Source organism: Amphiprion ocellaris, chromosome 22 (assembly GCF_022539595.1).
Source record: "Amphiprion ocellaris isolate individual 3 ecotype Okinawa chromosome 22, ASM2253959v1, whole genome shotgun sequence".
Lineage (NCBI taxonomy): Eukaryota > Metazoa > Chordata > Actinopteri > Pomacentridae > Amphiprion > Amphiprion ocellaris.
The window spans coordinates 22,756,116-22,771,522 of record NC_072787.1 but is presented as its reverse complement, the minus strand read 5'-3'; the positions used below and the strand labels follow the sequence as shown (position 1 = coordinate 22,771,522).

The following is a 15,407-nucleotide window of genomic DNA, read 5'->3' as shown; positions in this document are numbered from 1 at the left end:
TCCAAGACTTTCCAAGCCTCCACACCTCCCGAGTCCTCAGGACCTGAGCTTTCACACAGTCTGAGGGCTGAAATTTTCTAAGACCCACAGTAGTTCTCTGTTAGATTGAACTTTCAGACAGTCCAAGGACTGAAATCTTCGAAGTTCCTGAGTAGTTCTCTGTTAGTTTGAACCTTCAGACAGTCTGAGGGCTGAAATTTTCTAAGTCCCACAGTAGATCTCTGTTAGATTGAACTTTGAGACAGTCCAAGGACTGAAATCTTCGAAGTTCCTGAGTAGTTCTCTGTTAGTTTGAACCTTCAGACAGTCTGAGGGCTGAAATTGTAAAAGTTTCTCAGTACTTCTCTGTTACTTTGAACCTTCAGACAGTCTGAGGACTGAAGTTTTAAAAGTTTCTCAGTACTTCTCTGTTAGTTTGAACTTTCTGGTTAACAGAAGCCTCAAAACTTGTGACCATGAGTCTTGATTTCACATTTAGACCATCCATCTGAGTTCTTCTCAGACCTTCACCTGTGGGTTTTTTAGAAATCCTGAACAAACTTTGACTCTTTTCACTGAACAGTAAAGTTTGTGGAGATCAGAAGGTAACATTAGTTTGATCAATGCCTTCAACTACTAGTAGATTTTATCTGGAAAGCAGTTTTCTGAAATTAGTTCTTAGTAAATCTGTCCACAATCAAACCAAGAACATAGAAAGAGGAAATGTTTGAAGAAACAACTTGATGTTTTTATTTCAGACTAGAAAACGCATTAAGACCTTGATCTGTTTTTGCTCTTTTTGATCGTTTTATTGTCTCTTCTGTTTAATTTGATCATCTAAAGTGTAACTGGTGTCTTTTCAAAGGTTTTATCTTTAGTTTGATTCTTCTTAAATGTTTAGCTTTGCTCTTTTCTCACCTTTTATTCTTTTCTAATGTCTGATCTGATTTCAAAATGTTTTGTCTTTTTTAATGTTTAATTGTTTTTTCAAATGTTTTATCGGCTTGTTTGAATTTTTTTTTCTTTCCCAGTATTTAATTTTTCGATTAAATCTTTAAGGTTTTTCTTTTTAAATGTTTTACCACCTTTTAATGTTTAATTTTTAAATGCTTCATTGTATTTTCTGTTTAATTCCTATTTGAAGTTTTATTGTCTTTAAGATGTAATTTTCTAATTAAACATTAAATTTTTTAATTAATGTTTTGACTTTTAAAGGTTTAATAATCTAATTAAATGTTTTATATTTTTCTAAATGTGTAATATTCTTGTTTAATTGTATTTTTTAAATGTTTAATATTCTTCTTGTTTAATTGTATTTTTTAAATGTGTAATTATCGAAAATATTTTATCTGTAATTTTTAATATTTGTATTTTTAAAATTTTGTTTGATTTCATAATGACATGTATTGTATTGTGTTTAATTATCTAATTCAATATTTTGTCTGTTTAATATCATTTAATTGTATTTAATGTTTAACTATATTAAACAGACAAAATATTGAATTAGATAATTAAACACGATACAATACATGTCATTATGAAATTAAACAAAATTTTTAAAGTACAAATATTAAAAATTACAGATAAAATATTTTTGATAATTACACATTTAAAAAATAATATTAAACAAGAAGAATATTAAACATTTAAAAAATACTTTTTAATAATAAAATTTTTAAAAAGTTTTATTGTATTAAATGTTTTCCCTTTGATTTAATTGCTTTTTGTTATGTAGTTTATTTCTTTAATCTTCTTTTTCTGTCAAGATTTTAACCCCAACCTTAAAAATGAAATAAACCCTTAAATCACAATGAAAATACTTCTGTTGTCACAATCATGAGTTAGTCAATTATTCAGTTTATCAATTCAACTTTATTTGTTTAGCACCTTTCACACAGATGACAAAACTAAACAAGCAAAGAGAAAAAACTATGCTAAAACTATGATTAAAACTCAAAAACATAGTTAAAAAAAAACATTTAACATGGTAATAAAATATGTTGTGTCCAGGGGATGGAGGGAGTTTATTGACGTATTTTTGGGCTCACATGGTAAATCATTTAAAATATAAACTTGATATTCAGTCTAAAGAAACTGGAAACTGCAGAGCGACAGAAGAACCAACAATATCTCCTGTTTTCTCCTTTAAGGAGTCGACTCTTCTTGTGCTTTCAGACCAAAGAACTACAGACTCTTCACAACCTCCTCAAACTCTTGGTACAGGACCTCACCACACGGGTCAAGAAGGTTTCTGTCTCATTTCTACTCTGAAGCTCACCTTCTCCTGCTCAAACTGCTGACAAATGTTCTACTGCTCTAAAGTCTGGTCTCCAGAACTTCCTAAAAACTCTCAAAGTCTCTTCTGCTGCAGGTTGCTTTGTAGAACTGTTCCAGAAAACCTCACTAAACCACATGGAGGGGCCTCAAGATAGTCGTCCAAATGAAACCATACAAAAACCAAACTAGCACAACCCAAACGCTAAAGTCTCCTGCAGCCTACCAGAGAACCTCTGAGAACAGAGAATCAGGACAGGAACTCTTACCTTCTGGACAACCAGCGCTGGTTCTCAAACAAGAATACACAATGTGTCTGAGCAAAAACCTCTGAAGACTCACTACAGCCAAGATAAAGACACAACTCAGGTGCACCAAATCCACTAATCACTGCACACATTAGCACCATGTGCTAACTGTGGCTAAAGAACCACATTTACCAAGACAACTATCCAGTACAAAGCCCTAAAACACACCAAGAATCACATTAAAGATGATTTTACTGCTGGAAGCTGCAAGCCAACGCCTAAAGAACAAAGGAAAGCAACAGAGCCAAACCCAGATCAGTGGTGAAGAGAAGCAGAGGAAATGTTTGTCTGCAGCTAAATAAAGCAGGAAGACACTGAGCTGCTCAGGTGTTCCTGATAACACCAAGCTGCCACCTGGACAGCCAATAGGAACACAGCTTCCTGGAAGTCCAGAGGGCTGGCTTAGTGAAGGAAATTTAGTTTAAAGTTGAAGCAGAAAGTTAACAAAGAAAGTTGAAAACCACCTTCTGATACCTGAAATCTCTGAGTTTTCACACAAAGAACACCTGAACATGTCAAACTGGTTCCATTGTAGAACCATCATTGTAAAAACGTCATAGTATGGTGTGTTGCTCAAAAAACATTAGGACCCAGCTGTCAGGGTACAAACCTGTAAGAAACATGAGAACAGAGAGAACCCAACCAGTAGGTCACAGTTTATCATCCCCCAGTCATCTCCTGAAGTCCATATGGTGAGAGACATCAGTATCTGGTTGTTCATTTACCAGAGGATGCTTATAATCATGCTGATGTGGTCTGTACTCTACAGTATTTTAGTGACTCAATAAATGCCTAAGTTGTTTTTTTTAAATGCTTTTTAGTTTTTAATAAACATTTAACAGCCTATATGTGATCAATAAATGGCCTTTGTCTATCTTAAGAAAAATTCACTCAGAACTCTGATATGTTAACAGTACTAAATAAATCAATAAATACATGCATACACACAAAAATAAGTTAATACATTAACTGTGTTAAGATAAGATTTAGATAAAAAAAAGTTGTTTATGTGTTTGCAGAATCCAGTATTACTCACTGGTTGGTCATTACATTTTGTTAGTTTGATTTCACTGTTTAAAATGATGCCACCTCTTTTCAGACAGAACCTGTGATAATAAAACAATACAAAATTTTTAGTTCCGTGTTAATAAAGCACTTAAAGCTTTAAGTATGGCTAAATGTTTTTTTCAAAATTAAATATATCACTCCTTAGGTGGTAGTGGCCCCAAGTTCAGTAAAGTTGGAAAGATATTCACAGATTCAGACTTCCAGCATCAATAACTCGTTAGATATAGGTTGTCAAAACATAAACGGTGCCTCTTTCCCATTGTTGCAAGGCAGACAATGTGCTACAAGCCCAGTTTTATCAAAAGTAGCTGTCTTTCAAGCTACAGGAATAACATTGGTGTCTATGGAGTGAACAGGGTCCGTCTGCAATTTGCAAAACCGCTGCAACAGTAAAGAGAGACAAATATTCAATAACTTCACTCTTATACATTGTAGTGTCACTAAAATCACTGCAGCCTTCAACTGGCTCCTGTTGACAAAGTGTTTTAACAGAAATGTAAATGCTGTAATTTGATTCTTTTAATGAACCATGTAACTTGAATGGATGTGATGCTGGTGTGACCACAGTGCACACGTCTGATGTTGCTCACAGTGGTCCAAGGGACGCTCAGGGAGTTTGTGTCTTTGCTCACACTCAGGAAAAATTACAGGGAACGTTGTTCAAAAGGCTCTGATACTGAACCACATAGACACAAAATGGCTACAAGGAAACACAAAATGACACAAATCAACTACAAAAACACACAAGTCTACTACAGAGACACAAAATGTCCACAAAGACATAAATAACTTAAAAGAGGCGCCGTATTTCCTTTTACTATTATTTTTATTGGGAAGCTGACTATACTGAATTATAGAAAACTGTTGTGTAAGAAACATATTTGGACAAAAATTTGTTTGCGCTTTAAAAAGACAGGCCTAAATTTATAACTTCTGGCATACGGTTCATGAAATAAGGCAACAATTCAAGGACCCTGAAGGCTCTTAGTGGACTGCGTCAGACATTATTTGCACAACAAATGCTCAGTGATAAACTCAACGGAAGCAACTCTGATTACAGAAGCAATTAAAATACTAGTCTTGAGGTGAGGTTTGTTATCACACTATTACAAGCCGGCTGCATTTTTATGAAAGACCTGTGACGCACTATTCTGAACTTTAAGATAAAAACAAAGTGGAAAAAAAAAGCACTTGATGGTTTTATTGCACCACAAGTTTTTATTGAAACACAACAGATTAGTTTGCTTTACAATCTATCAGGGTAAGGAGATAATCTGCAGACTTTAATCATGTTGGCAGAAGGAATTCCAGTAGGAGAGACATTCTTTATGGCCTTCAGCCGTTTATGAAACATTTGTTCCTTCCTTTTGAAGTCACTTCAGCACTGTTCATAATGTTACACACGTGTTGGAATGCAATAAAGAGTCATCAAGGAGTGTTTGCTCGGACAAAATCGAAAGCTATAATCAAATAAAAAGCTTTTCCACCAACTTTCCTTTCGCTAGAATGTTTGTTTGGGTGGTTAATATGAAACATGTCTCTATAATAGCCAATATTCTGTCAGATTTAATACAAAAAGCAAAAGATTAAACAAGAAAGACAAGCTCAGATATAAAATAAATAAAATAACCACAAAGACATGCCAAATAACTGCAAAGAGACATAAAAACACCTACAAAGAGAGAAACGAACCACAGAGACACAAAATGATCACAAAGAGAGCAAGAGCAGCTGTGAGGTACACAAACTGACTGTGAAAGAGACACAAAACAACTATGCATATGCAAAAGTACTACAAAGATACACAAAATGACCGAATAGGCAACAACAGAGACATAACAACTCCAAAGACACACATCAACCACAGAGAGACAAAGACAAAGACGACACAAACTATGAAAGGTGCAGCGAGAAAATGACCATAGCGACACACAAAATGACCTTAAACGACTACACTGCCACACAAAACAACTGCAAAGAAACACAAGTCTACAACAGATACACAAAATGACCACAAAGAGACAAAATATGACCATAAAGAATCACAAAATGACTGCAATTACATACAAAACAACTACACAGACACAAATTGATCACCAGGAGAGACAAAACAGCTAGAAAAAAAATGCAAGCATAAAGAGACACAGAGAAAACGTCCAAAAAGAGACATAAAATGACCACAAAGACACACAAAAACAACTACAAAGACTCACAAAAGAAGCACAGAGTTGCAGAATGGCTACAAGGAAAAAGAAAATGACCACAGAACCACAAAAATCAACAGAGAGACGGAACAAGTTGGCCGAGGAAGTGCAGTCACAGCTTGGCAAACTCTTTGGAAAACCAGTAGTGACTCTGACATAAAAATCTATAAACAGAATGAGCAGAAGGTACAAAAAGAAAAGATGCAGCTGTTTTCCATAAATTGTTATTTTGATAAACTGCTCACATATTTGAAATCTAAAGAGCTGCTTTCTTGCATAGAGGTGTAGAGGTGAATTTGCAGTCAGAAGAAGCCGGATTTGAACTTTAAGGCTTCACTTAAAGGCTCAAAAGCTGTTTGAGGGGTATAAAGTTGAGTTTTTTCATCATTTAAGTCATAATAGTTGGTATTTTGGACATGTTCTGTATCTTCAAACTTCAGTGTGTGGAGCTGAAAACACGATTAAACAAAACTCTTCATGTTTGCTACAGACTTGTATGCAGTGAATGAGAGTTAAAAGCAGAAGACGTTGTAACCCGGTGCTCTTATCTAAACTATGTCACTCTGAGCTTCAACCCCAATATATAAGACGTCCTGGAGGTGCTAAAAATAGGACGAGCTTAAAATAGCAACGGATTGTGAAAGGGATGCATGTGGACTTTTGTTTACAGTGGCGAGGCGTGCCACTTACCCGTTGGTGATGCAACTCCACGAGGAGAAACGTAAGAGAGATTACAGCGCAGTATCGTGCGGGTGTAAAACCTTTCAGCTTCAGGTTTCGGATGATTAGAGGTTTATATGTGCTATAATGGGTTGAGGAAGTCATCCATCATCCATTATCTATACACCGCTTAATCCTTGAGTAAAGTACCAATAACACTATGTCATTTTACTAGCCAGAGAACCATGAGAAAACCCACACATGCACAAGGAGAACACGCAAACTCCATGCAGAAAGATCCCGGGAAGCGTTGATGTGAACCAGGGATCTTCTAGCTGCAAGGCGACACTGCTAACCACCGTTCCACCATGCAGCCTGAAACTAATCAGTCTTTATTATCAGTGGCAGTGTCCTTATCTTCTGTGGACAAGCATTTATTATCTTATCTAGGAAGGAATGTTTCACAATGCGAGCCACATCAAACTACACACATTTAATGTTTCATTTAAAGTTCAATACCTGCACTAATCTGTATTGTTCCATTAATAATGGATCGAATAACTTCTAATACCACTCCCTTTACAGATAAAACAAAGCTAAAGTCATTTAGATTGTTGCAGCAATAATTTCAGACCTTAAAAAAACACCTCTGCACTCTGAAAAATGAGCATATCTCAAAAACTACAAGATACACACAGTTCTATTAACTTCATGTTTGACAAGAATTAGTTGTCCTTATCTTGTAAACTGATCATTTCCTTGGATAACTAGGTTTTGTGTTTATTTTTTTTCAAAAGTGCACAGATTTTCGTCATGTTTACATGCATGACATATAGTTTATTGCGTCACAGCAGCCTTTTACCATGAGTTGTGCAGATTTTAGTAATAGAAAACATTTGAATGTGTCCAGGCAATTTCATGTTTTCCATGAAAATTCACACTTTTATCCATGTGCTAACATAACTTCACAAGGGTTTTCTAATCATCAGTTAGCCTTTCAGCACCATTAGCTAACACAATGTAGCATTAGAACACAGGAGTGATGGTTGCTGGAAATGTTCCTCTGTACCTCTATGGAGATATTCCATTAAAAATAATAGTTATTTACCACATTAACAATGTCTAGACTGTATTTCTGATTTATTTAATGTAATCTTCATTGAAAAAAATTGCTTTTCTTTCAAAAATAAGGACATTTCTAAGTGACCCCAAACTTTTGAATGGTAGACTATTTTAGAGTAGACTGAACGATGAACAAGTTATACAACTCAAAGCTTTTCAAGAACAAGAAACTGCAGCAGTTTCATCAGCAGTTTGTGACAAATAACAAGAGACCTTGGCATAAGACCTGTAATCTGGGGTTGTAATGTTACTTATCTGCAAATCACACTACGTGCCAAGACAGGAAGAACGACCTTCGATCTCAACCACATGTTTCCTTGCACAGATTATTGAGGTCAGCTCAGTGATAATGAGGAGGAAGTGGAAGATAAAAGGTTTTACTTGGCCACTTGAAGCAATAGTTACTGTGATGGTATCAAAATAAATGGTTTTTAACCTGCGAAATAGATGACATTTCTGCAGTATTAAATAAAGCTGTGAGTTTACACAGCATGGTAACTAAATAACACAAAGGCAGACAGAAAAGCAACATTAGACCCTCCCTCTGTATCCCCTATGTCTCCTGTAAAATATTACTGGCATCTTCACCTTTACACCCATTCCCTCGAGTCCTCAGTTCAGGTGAAATGAGGCTGTTTGTTAACCTTATGTTGGCTCTTCTCTGGCTGTCAATCACAGCTACAAGAAAACATGCTCAGGCAGGAGGTAAGCTGTTATTTGCAAAGCAGCTGAGACTGAAAGACTGTGTAAATTCTTTTGTTCGCGCTGTCTTGTCCAAATACCTGCTTTCTACATTTATGTACAAAATGATTGCAATGGATCTGCAGGAGGCTTAACTACTGGGAAAGATGATCCAAAGAAACAAAGAACACTTTATAAAAGTTTGGAGGCATGTATCCAATTTTTCAGCCAATGCATAGTTTGCTCATTTGTCATTTGGATGGCATTAAAAGCTCAGTTTACCATAATTTAGACTGAACTGAGTGTTTCTTTGTTTAAAGCTGCACTAAAAGATGGATCAAATAGCTAGACGTGATGTGACAGATGTTGCTCGTGGTGATTGCCATACAAAGAATTATTATTCAACTCTGTTTTGTGCTCTAAAGCATTGTTGGATGAATTCCTTTTTTCTGCAGCTGTGGTGCAAACCAGCAAAAAGTGGTGATTAATGGCTCAGAAATGATGCAAATGATACCTGCTGGCTGCTTTGGTGTATATTAAGTGTATTTATAATATTTACCAATTTATTCACCAGTTCAGTGTTGCATTGTTGTTGGACCAAAGCTGTGTTTGTATGCAGCACGTGGTCAAAGTATGTGTATACGTCGCTTTTATCACATGAATTGAGGGAGACATCTGACATATGTGCCAGCAAACTTCTCTTAATCAGCACACTGGTGTGGTTACAGTGGAAATCCATTGTTCTGGGTCACTTTCATTGCTGTCAGCTCAAACAAGCTTGAATAAATCCACAGTTCACTGCACTGTAAAAAACAAAAAAACAACAACAACAAAAAACAATCGCATTCAAAATATGTGAAAAACTGGCAATGAGGTGGAAAAATAACAAAAATAGTGGAATGTTATAATGTTGAAAAATTGTAAAAGCTGTAAAAAAAACTGCAAATATTTGTGGAATATTAATATTTTTTAGCTGATTTAAATACAGTAAAACTCAGTAATGTTAAAAAATGGCGAAAATGTATTAAAAAAATTTATAAAATTCAGAATTTAGATGTGGACATTATAGACAGTTTTGTCTTTTTTTTAAAGTGAACATGTAAATTAGCTCTTTTTTTATGTGAATTTCCTAGATATTATTTGTAACTAACAAAACAGGGGAAGTCTGTGTAAATTGTTTGAATAATAATTTACAATTTATCAATCTTCAACATACATTTTTTCCTTCAAAAATGGTAAACATCTGTGAAATAATATTTTTTGCTGATTTTAATACAGTGAAAATAGAATCATTTCACAGTCAAATTTTATAAAAGAACAAAATTTATGAAGACTTTTGACATTATTTACATTTTGGGCCTGTGTTTTTGTAGTTAACCTGAAAATTAATACTTTTTCTATGATTTTACTACAGTTTTTTAGAGAAAATCTTCAAAATAATGATGATAATTCCAAATCTTACAGTTAAAAACTACATTTTTACAGTGTGCCTGTCAAACACCAAACAGCAGACCAACAAAATCAGCAACGAGCAAAAAAACAAGACTGAAACAACAAAATAAATCTGAATACACTCACAGTCTCCTGGTCACCAGAGGAAAGGCTCCAAAGGTTCCACCGACTTCATTCAACTCCACCCATTCAACCACGTCAGCTTTATAAAATATCAGTGTGTCAACGTCTTACCTTTTACTCCAAGGAGCCTCCTAAAGGTGATGGCAAAAGTTTTTCAAGGACTCCAGCAGCTGGATGCTGTCAGAGAGCAGCCTTTTGAAATGAATAATGAGCAATAAATGCCTCACATTGGATCATCTTTCCTTTATATAATATCTGCAGAGTGTTTCCGTAAACTGGCACTGACTTAGAACCGGACTGGACCAACTCACAGACAGTTGGTGTGGACCAGATGGAATGTAAAACATATTGTAGGGTAGTTCAAAAGTTACTGCAAGTCACGCAAGTAATGACAACAGGTCTTCTGGGATGTTGTATTTTTAAAAATTTGAGCCAAATATACGCTATTGTTCAAAAGTTTTGGGCCACTTAGAAATGTCCTTATTTTTGAAAGAAAAGCAGTTTTTTCAATGAAGATAACATTAAATTAATCAGACATACAGTCTAGACATTGTTAATGTGGTAAATGACTATTCTAGCTGGAAACAGCTGATTTTTAATGGAATATCTACATAGAGGTACAGAGGAACATTTCCAGCAACCATCACTCCTGTGTTCTAATGCTACATTGTGTTAGCTAATGGTGTTGAAAGGCTAATTGATGATTAGAAAACCCTTGTGCAGTTATGTTAGCACATGAATAAAAGTGTGAGGTTTTCTGCAAATTATCCACCAAAGAATGCTTGAATTGTTGATAATTGGGGCTTTCAGATTGGGCCGACACAGCCTTCAAGCTGAGTTCTTTTTGGAGAATGCATATTGTAATCCGTGTCTGGAGTCTAGTAATGATTGCCAGAAGTCAAAATGTACTTTCTATTCCTTGGAATTTATTGCTATTTTGTCCAACCAAAACAAGCAAAGTGATGCATGCTGGAACAAAAACCTTCATTATGATACAGAAGTTACATGCGTCAGCTATTACCACGATGTTATCTGAAGAATTGGAACATTGGCTGGGAAAAAATGTTTGGTTTGAATGTCAGATAGTGCCTGTTTGTGTTTGTGCAGGACACCGAGGCTGCTGTACATCTTACTCAAAAATCCATGCTGTGAACTCCATCCTAAGAAGAGGAGGGATGGTGCAGTGCCAGAGACAGGAGATCACAGAACTCTGTAATATTAACTCAGTGTAAGATTATGTTTCTTGTTTTGTCCTCTCTTGTCTCCTGTGTGTCTCAGTATGACTGAAATATGATGATTTTCTTTGTGTTTTTCCCTTTTATAGTCCCTGCTTCATTTCAGGTAGACCTACTTCCTGGATTTCAATTTCCTGTCATCACCTCCCACATTCTCGAGCATTTCTCTGCATTTGTTTGAAAAAAAAATCACATAATGGGCACTAAGGCTCCTTGATAAGCTGTTTTAGCATTTGATGGCTTAACTGGATATATTGCAGATATCCCTAATTCCATTCCTCCTAGTCATAAAGAACATTCTTGTCTGGACAAAAGATGCAACTTTTGCTTTTCATGTATATGTGTATGGGTTTTCTCATGACAGGCATCGGTCCCTCAGGGTTAATAAAGTATCTATCTATCTATCTATCTATCTATCTATCTATCTATCTATCTATCTATCTATCTATCTATCTATCTATCTATCTATCTATCTATCTATCTATCTATCTATCTATCTATCTATCTATCTATCTATCTATCTATCTATCTATCTATCTATCTATCATCTCACCTGAACTGTGGGTATCGATAGCTGAAATATGACCAGTTGTAATTTCAGTTTCAGATATCTATAGTTTTATTCAGACTAGTCATAGATCTAGTCCAAGATGTCTTCTAATTCCCTCCGATTAAAGACATTGATGTCCTCATCAGATACCTTAATTTAAGCCCTACAAACTCTTTGCTGATAAGCTCTTCCAATTTTACAGTGTTTTCTATCAATTTTATCCACCACAGCACCCTCCATTACCTCTGCTAACATTGTTCAAATGCTTTGTTGGACCGACATCCAATGGGAAGCCAATTTGGACTAGTCATAATGATATTTGAGACACCTGCAACTCTTATTTTGACAAGTCAACAGCAAATGGCCAATATCCTGTCATACTGACTAAACAGAATGATGTTATAGATACCGTAGATAGAAACTTGGACTGGTCACAGCGTAATAACAAATTATGCCGTTTAATTCCAGACAGTCAAATTCAGCTATCAATGTTAGCGAAAGCCCAAAATGGTATCTAGTTAGCAACTTTCTTTTCTTTCTGTTTCTCCTCAAGTGTACTCAAGTGGAAATACAGGCAAATATGTGTGGATCCAAACCATCGCAACACACGGAAACTCCTTCCAAGCTTGTGGTAATTAGGACACAAACACACATCGAGTCAATTACAATTCTTTAAGTCACTCTTCCGAGGAACTATAATTATATATAAATGGGACCTTTTTCCTCACAGATAAAGCCAAAATGTTCAAAATGGGCAACATGCTTACATAAACAAAACCTAGTTTGCTGTCTATTGTTTGGACAGAGAAAGCTGACACAAAGACATGTAATTATAACACACTTTCTTTCTGTCCAACAGCAACAGAAAAATTCAGAAGGGAAGAAGAAAGATGAGTCACCTGCACAGAAAGAAACCCATTATCTGAACATACTCACCCAACTGACCGTCTTCTTTTACTAAGGAGTCATCCTCTATGGGAAACTATGATAAGAATTTTAAAGGTCTGTACAGAATGAGTTTTTTTTAGCAAAAGCTCAAAATGTTACAAACAGATGAGAAGCTGTCATCATGAGTCATTTTATCTCCATATTTACTTTTAAACTGCAGTTTAGTCAGTAAAATGCATGTACATCTACATGTCTCCAGTGTCAAACTTTGGCACAGTCATTTACTTTCGCTGCAACTACTTCATCTCGACTGCATATCACTAGTGCAGGACAAAGAGACATTAGCAGAAACACAATAGGCCTTCGCAAAACTATTCATCATTCAACATTTACATGTCTTCAGGCAATATGGCATGGTGTTAGGGATATCATCAGAGTCTGACTAGCAAATTGAAAGATATCTCTGAAGATAGAGGAACATCTCTGCTATCAGAATGAAACCTCAACTGAATTTCAGTCAGTTGATCCCTATTGTGCTACATGCATGCCACAGGCCTGAAGACGATACGTATTCCTGCCAACTGGGGAAGTCGGCAAATTAACAGTGCAGCAGAAGAACTAGCAAAAGAGAGGCAATAAACAAAAGAAAGACTAAGCTGGTGAAAACAATGCAGATGCATAATGTGTTAAGAGATAGCTTTGCTGGCCTTCTTGCTAATAGTTAGATAAGAATAAATAATGCTGTCACATCTGTACGACAAATTTAAGGCTTTGACCGACAGTTGGTTAGCGTAGCTTAGCACAGTAGCTAAAACTATAGGATTACCAGGATGAATGGGGAAACAGCTAGCCAGGCTCTCTCCAAAGGTAATAAAATCCACCTCAGTACCTCTTTAGCTCATCAATTAACTCAAGCTCAACCCTAAGAATCAGAAGTGATTATTATTTTAAAAGACTGGTAATGGTAGGAAGCTAGGTCCAATTTTTGGTCTGCATCTATTATCACACTAGCACATGAAACAAGCCACTTAGATAACTATTTCATTTGCCACTGGAATGCAGGAAGACTGGCCAAATTTATTTCAGTATAACTGAATAGAAATGGGCTGGCTGGATGTCATTAAACCTCATGGAAGACTTTGTCATGGTGCTTCCCTACTAGCTAAACTCTCAGTGCTCTGCTACTGTACGTCCTGCCTGGTCACTAGAGTACCATACTAATGGTTTTAGCAGATACCAAATATTAAAGGACTCAGAATGGATCAAGAGAAAGAAAAAAAACTCCATTGGGAAATCCCTAATTAACATATAATTGGTTTAAGATATATACAAACCAAGATGCAAAAATAGTGGTAGTCGACTATTTTGTGCTCATGGCCAAGACAAAGCAACAACTTTTTTGTTCTTATTCATGCATTTTAACACAGTTTATATGTGGACGATTTAACAAACAAGACATAATGAGTGAGCTTTAGTGGTGCCAGTAGATGGATCATGTTACTGTTACAGCCAGTTTAGCTGTTTCCCATCAGGTCTCCTCATTTTGCGACATCTTTTGTACAAAATCTGCAAGCTGCTTTTGAGGTATCTTTCTGAAATTTGTGTTTTGTTGAAAAATGAACTGGTTTACATTTGCATTTCTAGTATCCTATTTCTTATGTTCAAATGAAAAAATATATTTCTTTAAATTCACATTATTTCTGTTACTTTCTGTTATTAATTGCATGAGAAGTTTCCTTGTGTTTTGATTGAAGTGTTTTGTACTGTTGTCTTCATTAAGGGGGTTCACCACTAAGTTCTAAACCACACATTCCCATGCAGTGCCACCACAAACACATGCACGTACAAACACGGAAGAATGCTTCTGGAGGATTGGGCCTAGTGAAAAAACTAAAAAACATGCACACAGGTAACTGAGGTTCTTTCCAACCGTTCACAGGTCACTTAATTTCCTTCAACAGACTCGTGTCTCCAAATGTTTTTTTGTAATGACAGCAGGCATAGAAAGAAAATCACCAAACAGCACAGCAAAAGCTCTGACATTTCCTTCTGATTTCCGTGTTCCTTTGGTATCTAAAGTAAACCTGTTGGATTAGTAAATGCAGGCGATGTTGCATGAAATCACTTGAGGTAATCACCCAGCATATGCTTTCCAATGCCAAGCAGTAAGTAAAGACGCCAAGTTCCCAAGTGACGCCTGAAAAAAGACATTATAAGTACAGAGTGTTAACTTTGTCAGAAACTTCCAGAAGAATGCTTCACTTGATAACAACGATTTCATAATCAGATGCACTGAGCTTTGATAAGGGGCCATTCATGGGTTGGAAAATGTTCTTAACTCATGCAAAAACAGAAAACTTCACTAGGATTTTAAAAAAAAGACTGCTTTTCTCTGTTGGTCCAAGCGGTACACAGCAATCCATAATCAAAGGAGCTATTTCTTTGATACTGAAAACACAAGTAGAGAAAAGAAAAGAGACAATATGTCCAAACAATGGCACTGCTTGGACTAAAATGTCTTTATTATTTTGCTTAACTCTTTAAAAGATAGCAGCTTGTGCCTCCTGAGCTGAGAAAGATGGGCTTTTGGATACCTGCCCAGGTAATCAATCAGAAAGGAGCACAGGTGCCTATTATCAGTCAAACAAGAGGTGCAGCAACAATCCTCCGAAAGAATTCCGTGGCAGGGCAATCTAGTTTATTGAGATTGCAAGTAGAGAGTTATCTCTCACTAGAACACCCACTCGAAACCCAGCAACAACAGCATAAAATGAAACCAACCACACAACCATCACAAAAAGGTCTAAATTATGTTTCCTCATTCATGATTTAAGGACGGTCGGTTGCTCCTGTGTACCTTTTT

General features: G+C 36.0%; 1 long non-coding RNA gene across 1 annotated transcript; it reads left to right on the top strand.

Annotated features, from left to right (window-relative positions):
- Nucleotides 1-7,917: 7,917 nt before the first annotated feature.
- LOC111570217 (uncharacterized) lies at nucleotides 7,918-14,230 on the top strand. The gene is made up of 4 exons (XR_008600357.1): nucleotides 7,918-8,320; nucleotides 10,979-11,099; nucleotides 12,210-12,287; nucleotides 12,516-14,230. It is a non-coding gene; the product is annotated as an uncharacterized LOC111570217 (long non-coding RNA).
- Nucleotides 14,231-15,407: the final 1,177 nt, after the last annotated feature.